This window comes from Eretmochelys imbricata, chromosome 8, assembly GCF_965152235.1.
Source record: "Eretmochelys imbricata isolate rEreImb1 chromosome 8, rEreImb1.hap1, whole genome shotgun sequence".
Lineage (NCBI taxonomy): Eukaryota > Metazoa > Chordata > Testudines > Cheloniidae > Eretmochelys > Eretmochelys imbricata.
Window position 1 is genome coordinate 13,447,800 of NC_135579.1, and position 19,664 is coordinate 13,467,463.

The window sequence follows — 19,664 nt, forward strand, 5'->3', positions numbered from 1 at the left end:
GAACTAAGAGCATTGTATAGGATAACTATGCAGCTGTTTTAAATGGGCACAACTCTATGGAAGCCAGTTAAAAAAATAAAACACAATTTTCACCCTGGGGGAAGAAATGAAAAGGATAGTCACTTCATGTAAAGCAATTCTGGAAGATAGTAAGGTGATGCATGTGGTATATGAACCTGGTTAGTGTAGAGAGGGTGAAATCCTGGGCATTTTGGGGCTGCGGTTTAATCCACAGTCTTGGGCCCCTTTCCACCACACCTGTTTTTATCTGTGTGTGTATTCAATTTTTACACAAGCTGCTAATATTTTTGGCTGAATGAGGGTGATCTTACATTTATATAATGACTTTTCTTATCAAGAATTCCAAAGCACTTGGCAAATTAACAACACATTTGCAATCTTTAGGTGGAAAACATCACATTGTCTACCACTGAAGAGCAATCACCTCTGGCATGAATTGTAGCAGCTCTTATGCAACAGTTTTAGGAACAGAAAATCCATTTGTTCTGTTGTAAAATCAAATGAATGGGAAAAGTCATCATTATTTCTGAAAAATATTAACGTGCTGCTACTGAGGCTGATACCTTCTTTTATTTAAAAATGAATGAATAACCCAGAGAATATTCAAACCTTGACCTTGCTACAGTTGATTTGCAGACATAAAGAGCCACATTTTGTTGTTTGATAGGTAGAAGACAATGAGAACTCCCTACATGCACCTTGAGGATTGGATTTTTCCCAAAGTTGCCTCATGTAAAGGAAGTCTGAATTATTCGTATAGTTCCCATCTAATCTATAAAATGAGATACAATGAGAAACTTCAGATGGGGGCCCAGCAAATAAAATTATCATGTACTCTATCTTAATTTAGAAGTCACCCTCTGTTAGTAAGCATATCTCTACCATGCTCCTTTAGTGCTCAGGCTGAAGGAGAATGTAATTAAATTTAGTAGGAACTGCCCTTGTTTTGAAGACACCCTGCATTTAAAGCTGCCATGAATGCTAAACAAAGACATATGATTTTAAGTAATACACGATGTCCTTTTTAAAAAAAAATTAAATTCTTATCGGTCTATAGCAATATAAATAATAACACACTACCTCTTTTGCAACATATCATATGGGTGGGTGGATGGACGGACACTCGGTCACTCTCACACACTCTCTTTCTCTCTCCCTTCCTCTCCCCCAGCATTCGAATTCCAACTGAATTTTCCCTCGTGCTTCCCCTTTGTCTATACTCCCATAGCATATCAAGAATGATTTGAATGCAAATGAGAATCTAAAATATATATTTTCATGTTGCAAGTTCTGAGAAATGAGGGTAAGCATTGTGTATTGGTTGTGGCATCTGAAGTTCTTTGGTATTCATACAACATGAGAGATTTGCATTAGCAGAAGTATATATTGTTTTATACAGCATGGAGTAAAATAGATCATGACAACAGCTTAAAGCCGTGTTATGACCAGCTGAGCTATGGCATGCATGTTACTGGGTTCAATCTCCTCAGGAAAGTCATCACTGTTGCCCACCGATGCAGCTAATTACCTTTTAAACCATGATGGGCATGGTTTTGCTTGGCATTGGTATCTGATCTTTCACGCTTGGAGGATGATATCTTCACCTCATAGTCACGATCAGTCCTAGTTAGATGAGTCTGGCTGATTCCTGTTCGACTGGTCAGTCTTGGGATGGACTGCAATTGCTGTGTTTGAGTTTTGGATGTTTTTTTTGCTCTTTGTGTTGCTGGGGGAATCTAAGAACCCATCACGCTATGATCTGGGAGTTGGATCTTTACCATTATGACTAGTAAAGTTAAATAGAGAGGTAGTGAGTCCATTTCTTTATGAGGTTGCCAATGCCATTCCTGGGCAGGGTAGGGTGCTAAAATCTCTTAAACAAGCACTGGTTTAGGCCCTTGCTAATGAAACCATCTACTGACTGATTCAAACATTCATCTTATGACCCTGTGTTATAATTTACTCTTTTGGGTGAAGGTTACTGAGGAGCTGATGTGCTGTTCTTTTTTTTTTTTGAAAATTTGGCCACTTAGTTTGGTGCCTAGGATCTTAGCTCTTCGGAAAACCTGGCCCCAATTATAGGCATTGGACCGTTCTAGGCTCTCCTGGTACCTTTAAATCTCAGTTCTGATTTCCTGCTATACAAGCTGACAGTGCTGTGGAACCAGCATGTTCAGCCCTTGGAGAAAAGGACTGGCCAAGTTCAAGGGGAATCCTATTCATTCCTTCTCAAGTCAGCAGGATGTCATTGAAATGGCACAGGGCCAAGTGGGGGGAGGGTGAATTAGGGGAAACAAAGATTCTCAGCCTTTTATATAAAGGAAATGAAGGCTTTCTCAGGAGAAAATAGTGACAAAACACCCTTAATATTGTTTTAGATAATATGTTCTTTCCATACATTTAAAAATAATGACAAAAAGCCATTAAAAATTACTAGGCACCAAGAAGGCCATTGAAGGGAAGCAAAGGTCTATTGATTTCTCACTTTGCAAACATGGTATTTATCCTATTTAGTAATAATGCAGTTTTGCCATTGCAGCCCTTGTGAGGACAACTATTGTAATCAATAGAATGCATCAAATGACCAGGAAAATCCTATTTAGATATGAAGAAAAAATCTCTGTAATAAATGCTTCAGGGTATTCGGTTGTCAGAATTAATTTTCTTTTCTGCTGCATGGAAATGATTTTAGGCACCACCTGAAGTGGGAGCATTTGTGTTACCTGCTAAATAGTGTACAGTGTTATTGTGTAAATGGGATTTTTGCTTCATTCCAAATCTAGGGCCCAATCTTGTGTGGTGCTGAGCCTCCTATCAGCTTCCCAGCTGGCAAGCTTCCCAGCTACCTCCTAGGCTGGGAGCCTGGGGAGAGAATCATCTACAGAATCTGGGAGTCTGGCAGCCCTGGCCTGGCTCTCAAGCTCTCTGCCAGGAAGGTTGCCAAGGAGCTGGGAGTCTGGGACCCTGGAGAAAGTGGGAGCCCTGGCACACAGGGATAATTGAAAATACAGTTTCCCTGCTCTTTATTCTGGTTCTCAGTGCAACAACAGTCCTAGCCAGCTGGAAGCAGCTATTGCTGGGATAGTCCTTCTCAGCTGCTGCTGCCTCAGGATGGACCATGCTTAGTGCAGATGGAATCTACAGAAAATTTAGCTAACGAACTCTTTAAAAAACAAAACAAAACAAAACAAAAAAAACCCCAAACCCTCTACTGAGCATGTGAGAACTGAAAATTGCCAAAGGCTACCTTGGCTAAATTAGGGCATTTTTTCACAAGTGCATCAAAAGAGACATCCCTGACACTAGAGCAATCCCTGGCCAAAGCATGGAGCTGGTAGAGCTTCTTGATCAAACAATTGTAAAAAATGTTCTTAACATGGGCGAAATAACATATTTTTCCCCAATCTCTTTCTTGGAAAGGGCTGAACTGTTTTGGCTGAAACTTTCCAAAAAAAAATTCAGCCTGAGACAAACATCTGCTATGGAAAATTTTAGTCCAAGGGGTTCAATTTTGGAAAGTTTTTATAAGCATTTGAAAACAGAAGTTTATCATGGGACGTGTTAGGGAACCTTAACTCTAGGTGGTGTGACCGTCCCCACCTATAAGAACCTCGGCAGGTCCTGGCATTAGTATAATCTTTATAAAAAGGAAGGAATAGGTCTTTCGGTGTGTTTTAGGCATAAACACATTCCTGATCAGGTGGGTGTGTCATCTACTTTGCACCACCTTTTTTCTATTCTCTCTCTCTCTCTCTTTCTCCTACCATAGCTGAACTAACAATTCAGTCCAGTGTCTTCTTCAAAACCTTTATTTCAACTTTCCCCCCAGTCTTACATTAAGAAGCTGGTGACCTCTTCTACTACTAGTAGTTTTGCCTTTTGAACACTGAAATAAGCAAGTGAAGATACACTGAATCTTCTTGTTCCTCATCCCTCAGTTGACCCAGCAGCAGAGGGAACTGAAGCGGTATCTCTAACGCTGATTAAATTAAATAGCTAAAGGAGATTCCAGTGCGTTGTTCCAAGTATGGCCCTTTGGAAAGCCCGTTAGATTCTGTTTTCAAGGATCTACAGAGTTTAATAAAAGTGTGGCAGTTAGGTTGCATACAGAAATAATTTCCCCCAAGCTTCTCTCTTGTACTTTCTCTGAACATGCAGAGTAAAAGATTACCAAGTGGCTAGTTACCACACTGCCATGATACACGTAAGTGTAAAACCTGTGGAAAGTCTGTATTTAATCGTGACCTGTTTACAGGGCAAAAGGGGTCAAGAGAAAACAAACAAAGCACCAACTGATTTTCCTGTTGTGCTGGACTAGCCTGTAAACCACTCTCTGCAACTCCCACTGCCAGCTATAGAGAATGCCTTTGCAAATTTATTTTTTGTTGGCTTTCCATGTGTGTACCAACTTTAGTGTTTCATTGCATCATTCCCAGCCATTCTTTTCACTCTGTAAATTTTCACTCTTAAACTTCATTGCAATCTTATTTTCAGTCAATGTTTTACACTCTCTCTTTTTCTTAAATGGCTACTATCATTGAATTGCCTCGGTAATGCTCTAATCTTATCATTACTTTCATTTTTATACTGACCTTTTATTAACCTCCTAATTGGTTTAGTTTTTTAAACCTTCTTTCCTTCTCTGGCGCTTACATTTTGCATGTTGTTTTCTCTCCCATTTTCCCCGCTTTCATTCTTCTTGATCTCTTCATATCTCTTCCATGTTTGCTACACATTTTAGTCAGATGATAACTTTTGACTGTACTTTTAATATCTCATTTGTTGTATCACTGAATTACACACAATTACACACTAATATAGCCCCTTTCATCCAAGAATTTCAGAGCTGCACCAACATTAGTTAAGCTTCAAAACAATTCTGTATCATTATGCACATTTTACAGATGGGTCAATTTAGGCACCAAAAAGTGAGACCATTTGCATAAGGTCATATGACAAATAGGTATATAGGATGGCTAGTGAGAAGGGACATGATTTTCAGAGTTGCTGACCTCCTATGACTCCCGTGGTAGTAGCGAGTACTCAGCACTTCTGAAAATCAGACCGTAGTAGATTGGATACTGCCTCTCCCATACACACACTCAGGAAAGGCAGAACAGCCATGTAAGTTCCAGGCTAAGTCCAAATGATGTTCCGTTCATGAGGCAGCTTTTAAAGTCTCTTCAGAGGGTGAATTATGCTATTTCTGCCTGTTCTCAGTCAGCCAACCCTGGTACTACTAGGACACAGTGCTCTGAGTTGGACAGGCATGTTGGGTCCCCTAATGCCCCAAGAAGCTGCGATTCCAACATAGAAGAACCCAACCAGGAGACACAGCAGAACAGGGAGAGGCTGTAAGGATGAGGAGGACTTCATCCAGATAGCTTGGGGGTAAGTGCCTGGGTCCCATAAAACTAGAAAGATAAGACCTTGAAATGCACTTGATCTCCTTGCCCCAAGTCCTAAATTGGGCCTTAAATTGTTTGGGGAGAGAAGCAGGGCTCATATCTAGCCTCCCTTTTCCTCTGACTCAACCTCTCCCACTGAGGATGGAGAGTGCTCAGATTCTGATTCTGAGTGGGATATGGAAAAAAAAAAAAGCACAAGAAAGGTTTCTTCTGCTTAAGAGGTTGAAACTAGGTGCAAAAAGGTTGTATTCACAGTTTAAACCCAAGCTGAACAGGCCCTCGAGGACAAGCCTCAAAACAAATACTTTCCTTCCAAATCCATCCCTGAGGCAATGATTTGCTTGCACCCATCCTTTGAGGATGTTATCAGAGAGGAGTGGGAAACTACTGACAAGGGTAAACTTATACATAGGCATACACATAGATTTTACGAGTTTCAGAGCTAAAACCTGCCATTACTGTTACTCTAAAGGTCGAGGCTCCAATGGCATCATTAGCAAGAGATATAGTTATCTCATCAGAAAGGGATTTCTTTCTCACAGATCCAGTAGATAGGAAGATTGAAGCTTTCCTCGGATGGGATTCTGAAGCTTCTTCAGCCACGCTCAGAACACCTCTGGCAGCTATATGCTTTGCAAGAGCTAGTGTCCTGGATGGAGGTCCTTAAGGCCCTGAAGGACAGAATCTACTTTCACTTCCAGTCTACTCTTCAGAAAATCTCCATAGCAACAGCATTTGGTGCAGATCCCTCAGTGGAAGCAATAAGATTTTCAGCCAGGGCCAGGGGCCCCATTTAGCTTTGTCCCTGGAAGATGAATGCTCATTCCAAACAAATCCTGTGCTCCTCCTAAATTCATAGAATATCTTCTTTTTGGAAAAAAAACTTGATAAGATAGTGGTAGAAAGCACTGCCAAACTGAAACAGGCCCTCCCCTCCTCTCCCCACTCAGTGCTTTAAGGAGGGACTATAAACCTACTAATAGAAACACTCCTCTTGTTCATTTTCCTCACAAAAATATCAGAGGAAAGACAACAGGTATCCCGGCAGCCCTGGAACCAGGGATCAGATGGAAAGTCAAAAGGTGGTTTCCCTGCCTTTAAGAGCCCATTATGGCAATGAGCAAATGTGCCTCTACCCAGATCTGAACTTAGGAGGCTGAATCTCATCCTGCTTTTCAGAGGAATGGTCTGTACTGACCACAGACAAGTGGGTGAGAGAGAGAATGAGTCAGGGATATTCTCTTGAGTTAAGGGCTCTACCCCATTCCTTCTTCATCCAGTCCCCCATCTCCAGCGGCCCCCACCAAACACAAAATGGTCTGGAATGAGCTGTCCTTGTCTCCTGAACATAGGAGCAATAGGAGGAGTTCCCTCAGAAGAATGGCTTGCAGGACCTTGTTTCATGTTCTTGTTTAGAATTGCACTGGGAGTGTCTGAGCCATCCTTGGCCTCAAGCATTTCTACTAAGTGAAGAAAAATGAAATTCTGAATGGATACCCTTGCTTCAGTGGTGACATCTCTGTCGCAGGGGGACTTTCTGAACTCTGTGGATCTGGTATACACATCTCTCCACATGTGTCGATGCCGCCACAGACTGCTGATGTTTGCGTGAAGCACAGATCACAACCAGTATCTAACACTCCTGTTCAGTCTCTCATTAGCCCCCAGGGTCTTTACAAAGTTACTGGGGATAACCACAGTCAGACCCAGAGCTCAGAGTAGTTACCTATATCCATTTTGGGACAACATTATGATCAGAGTTCAACCCAGGCCACAACACACAGTGTCACAGTCTGGACTCATGATCCGTTACAAGTGCATGGCTTTGTATTAAACAACAAAAGGGCTTCTTGATTCCCTCAAAAAAGATAATTCACCTGGTAGCAGAGATAGATAGGTGGCAAAAATCTTCTCATCATTAGACAGATTACAGAAGATCCAGGATTTGATGCCCATGCTGGGTGAGTGTTTAATGCCAACAATAGCTCAGTGTCTCCCATAGGTGCTGACTCCATGGGTGCTCTGGGGCTGGAGCACCCATGGGGAAAAATTAGCAGGTGCGCCACACTCACTGGCAACTAAGCTCCCCAATCCTCACCTCCTTCTCACCCCCCCATCCCCCAGCGTGCTGCGTCCTCGCTCCTCCCCCTCCCTCCCAGTGCTTCCTGCCCCCCGCCGCCTAACAGCTGTTTGGCGGTGCTTAGGAGGGAGGGAGGGGGAGGAGCAGGGACATGGTGCACTCGGGGAGGAGGCGGAGAAGAAGCAGGGCGGGTGTCGAGCACCCACTGGGCAGAGGGGAAGTCAGCACCTATGATGTCTCCAGCAACTAGGCCTCCTAGTGCATAGGGGTCACCCCATGGGTGAGGTCACAAATCAGGCATCTTCAGACCTTTCTTCTAAAGGGTATGGGATAATTTCCCAGAGTGCATGCAGGTGCAGGATCCTGAACCAGCTGCTGGATTTCCTAAAATGGTGGATAGTGCTAGAGAACATCATCATGGATTTTCCCATATGAATCCCAGACCCTCCGATTCTCACAACTGACTCCAGCCTAATGGGATAGGGAGCACATCTGGGATCCAGAACAATGCAAGATACCTGGAACTCCTGGGAAAAGAATCACAGCATCACTCTCTTGGAGCTCAGAGCTGTCAAACTAGCTCTCCTAAGATTCCAGAGCTACCTAGCAGGCAACCATGTCTTGGTCCAGTCGGACAACTGTGGCGTATATAAACAAGCAAGAGGGAACAAGGAGTATAACTCTACATGAAGACATGATGGTGATAATGGAGTGGGCAGAAAGGACTCTCTCTTCCTAAAGGCAATACCTATAAAATGCGGGATGAACCAAAAGGTAGACTGTCTCAACATTCACAATAGTCTTCATTCAGATACCATTCTTACACTCTCATATTGTAGAAGTTCAGTCTCTCCTCAGTTAACCTTTTTGCCAATGGGAAGAATTCAAAATGACCAAAATACTTCACCAGGAAAGCAGAGCCCAGTCCAGGTGCAGTCCCAATACAGATGCTCTGGCACACAGAGGGCTGTTTTACTTATTCCTGCTCTTTCACCTCCTAGGAAAGGTGATCCAAAAGATAAGGTGAGAAGAAGTAAAAGTGATAGTGCTAAATCCATACTAACCATGGAGACCCTGGTTTTCTGATCTGATAGACATGAAGGTGGAACCACCATTACAGCTACTGCTGAGACCAGACATCCTTTACTAAGACCCAGACAGCGTTCAGCTGACAGCCTGGCTATTGAAAGGGAGGCATTAGCTTCACTTGGCCTTTCTCCCAATGTCATCAGGACTGTGCTGGCATCCAGGAGAGTTTCCATGCTAAAAGCCTACTCCTCCATCTGGACTACGCTTAGTTCATAGTGTTAGAAATGCAACACAAATCCAAGAGCTCCTGGGATTCTGGTTATTCTGGACTTCCTTCAAGAAGGTGTAGATAATGGGGTTCAGGCCAACACCATAGTGTTCCAGGTGTCAGCCCTAAGTACAGTAGTATTCTCAAGATTCATGGGTACCTTGGCAGAGAATCTTTAGGTATCCAAGTTTCTCAGAGCTGTCAGACTGACCAGACTAGTGATCAGACTTATCTTCCAAAAGTGGGACCTGCCACTGGTATAGAAAGCCCTAACCACCATCCCTTTGAGCTTCTAACATCATGCTAGATGGGTCAGACTATACATTGTTGTATACAAGGCATTTGGCATTTCTGTTCCAGGAATCAAGGTGCATTCCACAAGATCCATGATGACCTTGTAGGCTGACAAAGTGTGTGCTTCCATCACAGAGATATGCAGAGCAGCTACATGGTCATTGGCTAACATCTTTATCAGACACTATAAAGTGGACTTTGTCTTCTGCAGAGGCCTCCTTTGGTAGGAAGGTGCTGCAGGTGGTGGTCCAGTCATAACCTTGCCATTTGAGCATTCCTCAAAGGGGGTCTTTCCTTTCTCATTCCGTTCATTGTCCTATCTCTCCCTATTCCAGTTCACTGCTCGCTACTTCCCATATGTACAGTATCAGAATTGTGGGAAACTCTAAGCTGCAGAATGGAAAATTTCTCACCTAATAATATCCTTTATACTAGCAGCATCTCCCATAATTCTGTCCACCCTGGATGGCTTCACAACCGAGGGTCAGCATTTTGTTTGGATAGCTACCAGGTAGGTAGGCAGTGGCTTACTGTACAGAGTTAATTGGGATCAAAGCTATTGGTATTAATAATTTTCTATGAGGTTTTACACATCTTTGGAATGAATCATCTGGTAGCAAGCTGGAGATCATCTAGTAGCAATCATGGCTAGCATTGACTGTGCTGTAGATTTGAACCACCTTCAGAAAATGCAGATAGGAGGGAAATAGACCATATGTATCAGAATTGTGGGACACACCACAAGCAGAAAGGAAAATTATCAAGTAAGTAATTCTGGTCCCCTGTGCCCTTGCTTATTCAAAGTAACTTGGACACATTCATCATGACTAGGTAATGTTTTTTTCATGTGACCAATACCACAAGGATCTTGTTTTGAGGTGCAACAAGGAGGACATCTAAATGTAAATGCCCTGCCTCTTCCTCTTTAATTTACCCTTTTCAAGTGACTTTGGAAGTCTTCATGCCAATATCAATGAGACTGATAATTAGAAGTTGTTAGCCAGTTTTGTTTTGTTTTAGTTGACTGGATCTGAACATGCATTTTTTGACAAAAGGAAGGAAAAAAATTCATCCCAATGATCTTCAAGAGAAGATGGGGACATTTCAGAATTCAGATTATAAACTAGTTAAGTGGCTACATTAAAAATTTGAAATCATGTCAAGGAAATAAGATCTTTGCTTTAGAGCTGTGAAAGGAGGTACTGTATGTGGTTGCTGAATCTGTGGCACCAGATAGAACCATAGAAGGTGATTCTCTGTAGAGTCTGATCCAAAGCCCATTGATATCAATATGAGACTATCTGTTGACTTCAATATTCACTTGAACATGGTGTCTTCTTTAAAAAAACAAAAAAACAAAAAAAGAAACGGGGGCGGGGGGAGGCAGTATCATGAAATACAGTGGCTTAAAAACAGCAGAAGACTTTATCACATGACAAAATTACAGCTCCCCACCCATGGAATTCAATGGCAGAACTTCCATAGTGTTTAATGGTGGTAGGCCCAAGACTCTAAGGAACTCATATATTGAGCCAGTAGCAAAAGAATGAAACTGCTCAGAACAGATGAAGTGGTGAGGAGCGAGGGATACATACATGTTGTGATTCTGGAGCTGGTGGAAACATAAATGCAATTCATTCTCTTGACTTGCATATAAGGAGTTTGGAGAGCCAACTCTCTTCCAACACATGGTGTTGACTATGCAATTGCAAAGTCAGTACCACATAGTAGCAGGTTATTTACAAGGGGGCAAATCCTCATCCTGTCCAAATAATAAGCTTGTTCAATAGAGGTTTCATATGGGTTCAGGGGAAAGAATCCTCTATAAGCATCCCAGAGCACGTGGACAAAGGAGTTGAGCAATGAGGCTCTTGGTAATTGTTGTGGATCTATGACTGCAACTCTAATCACCATTTATTGTACATGACACTCCTGCAAACTATTCTATTGGAGCTTCTTCCATCCCTTTCTTTGGATCTTGTAGACATCCCTCTAAGCTTTTAATGGAAGTCTAGAATGCAGGGTGGTGGTGTATATACCAAAACCTATATGCCTGGGGCCACTAAATGGAAAAGATGTGTACGCATTCATGCATGTTTTGATGAATGACTACTAAAAATAGAAGCAGGGTCTGTTTTATCTAAGAACAATGTATTTTCCAGTACAACTTGGCAATAAATCAGATTGTACTCCTATTTTTAGAAGTTTTCATGGATTCTGACTACAAAGTTTTTTAGCAATAGCTATTGAAAAATGAAGAAGAAAAGCATAAAGACTTATTAGATTTTCAGTTTGTTGGTCCTTTTCAGCATTATCTTTGGACATTCGGCGTAGTGTGGGGAGCAGAAGAGGATGGTGGGTGTTGCAAATGCTGTAAAATAAAATATAAGAACATGAAAGACTCTTTGAGGAAAATAAAAGACCCCTCTGAATTTCTAAGAAATGGAACAGTGGCATTGCCTATGAGAGAAGATTTCTTTTACTGAACAGTTCTAAGCTTTTGTCTTTTAGAACTTTGGGAAACGGCAGGGGACATTTTTGATGCATTTACAGCTGGAGCGATACAGATTGCTTCATGTCTGCAGGTCATGGTGATGTCCCACTGAAACTTTCTGCTGAATTGCAAGAGATGCAATAATTAAGAGTATATCTCATTGTACTAGGATCCTGTCTACCATGGCAGAAAAACATAAAATAATCTGAATGAAACTGGGAGGAAATTTATGTATTCAGTACTACTCCATAGAAGAGAGAGTCTGCTAATTCTTGACTAGGTGAAAGTGAACTACACTAATCTGAACATCAGAAGTTCAGATTTAAATTCTGTGATGAAAAAGATGTGATGAAATGCAGAATAGAGGCTATATCATCCCTTAGATGTGTTTTCACAGCCTTCGGTACGGGAAACGGTCACTTTGTTCATGGAGTTTCTGCCTTTTAAAAATAAAATAAAATTTAAAAAAAGCTTATAGGCAGGCTTTCTACCACACCTGTGGAATGGGGAAGGATGCCTTCCCCTAGATCTGCAGATATCTTTAAATCTGTCTCTGGTCATAGCTAACCATGTGGAAGCACTGTTTTTTGCTTGCCCACCCCTCCATGACAGCATTGCTCAAATGGGATCTGTGTTCCTATTGGCGCTTTCATTATATCCCTTGGGTAGGGATGCATATTATCATAGAAATGTAGGGCTGGGAGGGACCTCAGGAAATCACCAATTCCAGCACTTGTGCTGTGTCATGACCAGTTAGATCTAGGCCATCCCTGACAGGTGACCTGTTTTTAAAAAACCTGCATTGATAAGGATTCCACAATCTCCCTTGGAAGCCAGTTCTAGAGCTTAACTACCATTATAGTTTGAAAGTTTTTCCTAATATTTAACCTAAATCCCTCTCGCTGCAGATTAAGTCCATTACTACTTGTCCTATCTTCAGTGGATATGGTGAACAATTGATTACAATCCTCTTTCTAGCAGCCCTTAACGTAAGACTGTTATCTAGTCCATCCTCAGTCTTATGTTCTCAAGACTAAAGATGCCCTGTGTTTTTAACCTTTCCTCATAGGTGAGGTTTTCTAAACCTTTTATCATTTTTGTTGCCCCCTTCCCTTGGACTCTCTCCATTTTGTCCATATCTTCCCTAAAGTGTGGCATCCAGAATTGGACATGATACTCCAGCTGAGGTACCAGCTCCAGGTAGAGCAGGGGTTGGCAACTTTCGGCCCGTGGTCCATCAGGGTAATCCGCTGGCGGGCCGTGAGACATTGACCATCCACAGGCACAGCCTCCTGCAGCTCCCAGTCTATGGTTGCCGAACATTGCTGACCTCTGAGATAGAGCGAGGCAATTACCTCCGGTATCTTACATACAACACTCCAGTTAATATGTCCTAGAATATTAGACTTTTTCGCAGCTGCATCTCATTGTTGTCTCTCATCCAATTTGTGATGCACTATAAACCCCATTTGCTTTTATGCACTATTACCACCTAGCCATTTATTCTGCATTTTGTAGTTGTGCATTTGACTTTTCCTTCCTAAGTGAAGTACTTTGCACTTGTCTTTATTGCATTTCATCCTGCTGAATTCAGACTAGTTCCCCAATTGTTCAAGGCCTGTTTGAATTCTAATCCTGTTCTCCAAATTGCTTGCAACCCTGCCCAGCTTGATGTCATCCACAGATTTTATAATCATAGTCTCTACTCCATTACCCAAGTCATTAATGAAAATATTGAATAATATTGGACCCAGGATTGCCCCCTGTGGGGACCCGCTAAATATGCCTTCCCAGTCTGATAGAGCACTGTTCTGAGTGTGGCCTTTCAACCAATTGTGCTCCCACCTTCTAGTAATTTCAGCTAGACCACGTTTCCACAATTTGCTTATGAAAATGTCATGTGAGACTGTCAAAAGCCTTAGTAAATCAATTTATATCACAACCATTGCTTCCCACCTATTCGCTAGGCCACTAACCCTGTCAAAAAAGAAAATTAGGTTGGTTTGACATGATTTGATCTTGACAAATCAATGCTGGCCATTCCTTATAATCCTATTATCCTCTAGGTGCTTTCAAGTTGATTTTTTAAATTATTTGTTCCAGTATCTTTTATGCTTCCCAGCAGTGTTGAGAAATGCCATGGAGAGTGGCTTTACCCACTCCCTTCCAGCCCAGCCCACTGACCTAGCTGTAGGTAACTTTTCCCATAGGACACCCAGGAGGGGAACCATGGACTGAGAGTAAATGAGAAATGATTGTGCAGAGGTAGCATTATCCTTTCCCCATCCCTTTTCCCCCAGATCCACCAGACCTTAATCTGCTCCAAACATATAAAAGCAGCGAGGGGCTGATCCGTGCTTGTGCTTGAGAAAATTCTCACTTAAGATATTTTTCTCCGAACCCCAGTTTTAATAACGTTCAACACATTCCTCCATGGTCTGAAATATTAATTATAACTTTCTATTCTTAATTGTGCTGCTGCAGTTTTGTCTAGTCCAGTAGATTGTTTTAGATGGCTTAGGGAAAAAATTATTTTATAGGACCTGGCTAGCGCTGCAAGCAAGGAGAGTTGAGAGTGCAATTCTGAAATGACTGGTGTGCCGCTTAGAAGGTTGCTAGGCAGGGTTATAAATTATGTCATGGGTGGTTCATCAATTATACAGATAAAACTGTGAAGGAGAATGGTTTGTCAGGAAAGATAAGGAAAGAGGGACTGAACCTAGATGTATGTTCTATGCTGATGAGCTAGTCATTTTTAGAAGTGAGAAAAGTCAGTTGTAGGAGCCACTTAATAAATGTGTAATGACTGTTGGAAGGGACAGGATGAAAAAGAGCTAGGATAAAATGTTAAGTATACTTGCAATTGCCAAAATCACCACATTCCTTTATTAAGTTTACTAATGATTGTAGATGTGGTCTGAAAAGAAACAGTAGCATGAAAAATCAAGAGGTTTCAGAGAGTTGATTTGTACAGGCATCTGTGTTTTACCTCAGGTCTTTTCCAGATATCGCTGAGGAAGCTCGATTGGTGATTAGGCTGAAAATATAGCAAGGTCAGGCTTTCTCAGAGATTTCCCACTTGCCTAGATACGAAATACCATAAGAACAATGTGTGTCTGGTTAATTTTAGTGTTCCCTGTTGTATCCCAACCTAAACCAGGAAGTGGCAGGGGACAACAAAATTAAAATCAAAGTGTAACTAAATTTTTTTGGGTGTCAAAACTGTGGTTTTGGTTCATCTGAATGTTTCCCTCCCCTTAGTTTGTTGCAACTCTTATTGTAACACATTTAAATAGCCAGCATTCCTTTCACCACCTCTTGCTAACCGCACTAATCCCTCTAGCCAGATGCTAATTTCATATTTGTACTATCAGCTGTAATTACTTTCTGCCCTTGTGATAGAGAGGTAGTGCTTGTGTCAGGGTTCCCGCCCCACTCTGACCTCTAGGGTACAGATGTGGGGACCCGCATCAAAGACCCCCTAAGCTTATTTCTACCAGCTTAGGGTAAAACTGCCCCAGGGCACAAACTCTTTGCCCTTGGAGGGTACGCTGCCACCAAGTGATTTAACAAAGAATTAGGGAAAGGACCACTTGGAGTTCCTATTCCCCCAAAATATCCCCCCAAGCTCTTACACCGCCCTTCCTGGGGAGGCGTGAGAATAATATCCTAACCAATTGGTTACAAAGGGATCGCAGACCCAAGCCCCTGGGTCTTAGGACAATAGAGAAATCAGTCGGGCTCTTAAAAGTAACAGAACTTTATTGTGACTAAGGACTGCAGGATGTCCTTGTTTCATGACCCTCCCTTTCAGAGGAGGACTCTGAGAGTTGCAGTGTCTTTGCACAGCAGGGTCACTTGTCTAATCGTCACCTTCATGCTGATTATTTTAAGAGCTCATGAGGCTGAATTTTAACTGCTCTTGGCAAGTGACTACTTGGTTCATTATATCAATGTACCGTATCACCTCGTAGGGAGTTGGGGTTTTGACATTGAGAGATGCATGTGAACATAATTATCAGGGCTGTAAAACACATAAAATAAAAATAAAATAATAAATACCAATGAACATGAAACGATTCAAATGGACAGGTTTTCATCTGAGATAAATATCTCATTTGGCCAAATTCACCTTTCACCATAAATCTGTGCATATCAAGCTGTACCAGTTTGCACCAAGAGTGAATTTGGCTGCTGATCGGCTTTAAAGGTTTTATCATAGAATATCAGGGTTGTCATCAGGAGGTCATCTAGTCCAACTCCCTGCTCAAAGCAGGACCAATCCCCAATTTTTGCCCCAGATCCCTAAATGGCCCCTCAAGGTTTTATCAAGTCTGTTATTTTTTAAAAATTAAGCAGCAACTGTGAGTGGGGTGCAGAGAAGGGATGAGCATGTTAAAGGGACTTTTGGGTTGCTGGTCTTAAGAACATGAGGGGAAAAGGATTCTGCCCAACTTACTTGGGGGTGGGTCTTTTGCTCATGGTTTATGTTTATGAACCCTAGTTGCAGAGTTTTCCCAAATTAATGTTGAGTTACTTGCCTCCTTTTAATAAAAGTTTTTGCTATATTCAGATTCTGTGCTTGCGAGCGGGGAAGTATTGCCTCTTTCAGGTGCCCAGGGGGTGGAGTGTGATTGTCCCAGGTCACTGGGTGGGGGCTCAAGCCCGTTTTGAGTTGTACTGGTGAAAAGGAACTCCTTTAGATACTGAACCCGGCCCTTGTTGCTGATGGCTCCATCTGACAGAAGGGTTACAGTATTAATCATAGAATGATAGAATAGAATCATAGGACTGGAAGGCACCTCGAGAGGTCATCTAGTCCAGTCCCCGCTCATGGCAGGGCTAAGTATTATCCACACCATCCCTGACAGGTGTTTGTCTAACCTGCTCTTAAAAATCTCCAGTGGTGGAGATTCCACAACCTCCCTAGGCAATTTATTCCAGTGCTTAACCACTCTGACAGTTAGGAAGTTTTTCCATTAATCCATTAGGTCTTTAGAGAAATATCATGCTTTTTATGCAATGTCAACACCTCCTTCCATTTACTCGTACTCTTCAGAAAACACAGCATGAATCCCAGATGCTGAAGCTTGCTGGTGTCCTTGACCAATTGGAGTGCTATGAGAAACGAATTAAAGGAAACAAATTGATGAGGGTTTAATACTGGTAAAAAAGGAACAGATTCTTGCTTCCTTTTTCTGAGCTTGGATGGGGGGTCTCCGAAGTTCACTAAGCACAGTGAGGTTAAAACATTTTCTTCTGGGTCACATGATTCCATATTGGTACTTTCTCAAGGCCTGAGGTCTGAATAATTTCAGGAATGCTAGAGGGTTTTTTGTTGTTTTTTTAAAATCTACTTTACATAGTTGCATCCAATATTGATGTCCAATTACCAGAAAACAGAAAGCAAAATAGGCCTAAAGTTCCTCTGTAACAACATAATTTTCTCTGTTGGGTGAGGTAGTAGGTAAGAAAATCAAAGTTAAATGAAAGGATTGCTCAGTAGTAGTATTTTGTTTTTTGTATAGTCACAGAAAAAAATCTGCTGAAGTTATTTTATGAATCTCTCCAAATTGTAACCTTAGATAAAAATCTGCTGTACTTGGTTGGAATAATAATCAAAGTGTTGAGATTCATTTCAAATGCTTGAACAATTTGAGTATAAAAGTGCACAAGAACTGGTGTTTCTAAAATGTAACATGAATATTAAGCTGTTCCATTTAAATGATCACTTTAAATGTCTTCACATAGTGATGTTTCTAATAACTGAAAACTAGAAGTCGTTTTTCAAGTTCACAAAAGAGGTATTTTTTGGTTTTCCCTCAAAATTCTTACAAACCGTCTTTTCAGCACAATTGATTTATTCTTCAACATTGGTTATTTTGAGGTGGGAAGAGAAAGGAATTAGCTGGGCCATTTTTGTTGTTACAAGACTTCCTCTATTCTAGAACAAATAAATTGAACTCCCAAACTTTTTGCAGTCATCTTTAACTATATCCTGAGAACTGTACCAAGCTCCCACAATGTCACTTGCAAATAAATCCGGTATGAGTGCACATTTTTCTGACTTCCTGTAATAAAGATACTCTTCCTTCAGGATACCTGGAATGGTATGACTGAAGGTTGAAGTACCATATATGTTTCAAGTACTACAAAACCCATTCTGTGGAGAATTAATAAGTCTCTTGTCAGTATTATGGCTATTACATTCTTTTATTTTAAAATTAAATCAATGTTTGTCAAACCTTTTGAACTCTAAAATTACTATATAAATTTGTTTTTATTAAAGCTGGGGGAGGGATAAAGAATCCAGGAAATGTGATATATCTCCCAATAAGAAAAAGTCCCTCAAGATTTCCAGACCCTCAAAATTTTCAGATAAGTTTCTAAAAAAATATTGAAGTTTGTACATAGTTAACTGGACCAGTGTTTCTAAGCTTTACCTGTCACTTACATCAGTCCAGTCCAATGTATAATGCTGGTGCTGTACATTGATGAACTCTGTGCTGAGCTCATTTTATGTGTCCCAAAGAGGGGACTAGATTCTAAGTACCAACTGCTGCTGCTGATAAAGTTATTAGGCTGTTCCTGAGGACTGTCCCTCTGATGCATCAGGCACCCAGCCTCCCTGTTGATAAGCTCTGCTAAGTAGAATGAGCCAACCCAGATCCACCTGTGCACAGTAAATTGGATAAGTACCTGGGTGGTAGTTAATTAGTTAAGGAGCACCTGGGCCTTATATAGGGTTATGAAGGCTTAGGTATGGGCTCAGAACACAGAGAGGATGCTTCTGGGAAGAGAGGTCCTCAGGGGAGCTGAGTAGGAAGCTATCCAAGAGGTGTCTCCCTGGAGAGCAGAGGCTGCTGGAGAGAGGAACAGCCCCTGGAACACAAAGAGAGAGCTCTCCAGACAAGGAAGTCTGGGAGATACTCTTAGTTAGCAGGGGAGAGACTGAAGAGCTCCAGGCAGCAGAGAAGCCTGGGGACTTCAAGCCTTCTCCTTGTGCTTTTTTGCATACCACATTTGGTGGTGATTAAATAGACTAGATGTCTTCAGGGGCATTGTTCATTGTATGCAGGCATCACTGGACTTACTGAAAGCACACTAAGGGAAACTGAGACAGGGATGCTGCTGTGTTTCTGCACCACACTGCTAAGGGGTGCTCCAGGGGTGAGTGCCCGCCGTTACACAGGGTTATTAGGGAGAAGAATATAGGGAAGGAATAAGCCATTTCTTGCTCTTCGGTAAAAAGGTGAGACACAGAGGAAAGACTTGGTTTTAAACTGGAATGGTTTATTTCAAGAAATACTGAGCCCTGGTCTACACTAGGACTTTAGGTCGAATTTAGCAGCGTTAAATCGATGTAAACCTGCACCCGTCCACACGATGAAGCCCTTTATTTCGACTTAAAGGGCTCTTAAAATTGATTTCCGTACTCCACCCCTGACAAGTGGATTAGCACTTAAATCGGCCTTGCCGGGTTGAATTTGGGGTACTGTGGACACAATTCGACGGTATTGGCCTCCGGGAGCTATCCCAAAGTGCTCCATTGTGACCGCTCTGGACAGCACTCTCAACTCAGATGCACTGGCCAGGTAGACAGGAAAAGAACTGCGAACTTTTGAATCTCATTTCCTGTTTGGCCAGCGTGGCAAGCTGCAGGTGACCATGAAGAGCTCATCAGCAGAGGTGACCATGATGGAGTCCCAGAATCGCAAAAGAGCTCCAGCATGGACTGAACGTGAGGTGCGGGATCTGATCGCTGTATGGGGAGAGGAATCCGTGCTATCAGAACTCTGTTCCAGTTTTCGAAATGCCAAAACCTTTGTGAAAATCTCCCAGGGCATGAAGGACAGAGGCCATAACAGGGATCCGAAGCAGTGCCACGTGAAACGTAAGGAGCTGAGGCAAGCCTACCAGAAAACCAGAGGGGCGAACGGCCGCTCCGGGTCAGAGCCCCAAACTTGCCGCTTCTATGATGAGCTGCATGCCATTTTAGGGGGTTCAGCTACCACTACCCCAGCCGTGTTGTTTGACTCCTTCAGTGGAGATGGAGGCAACATGGAAGCA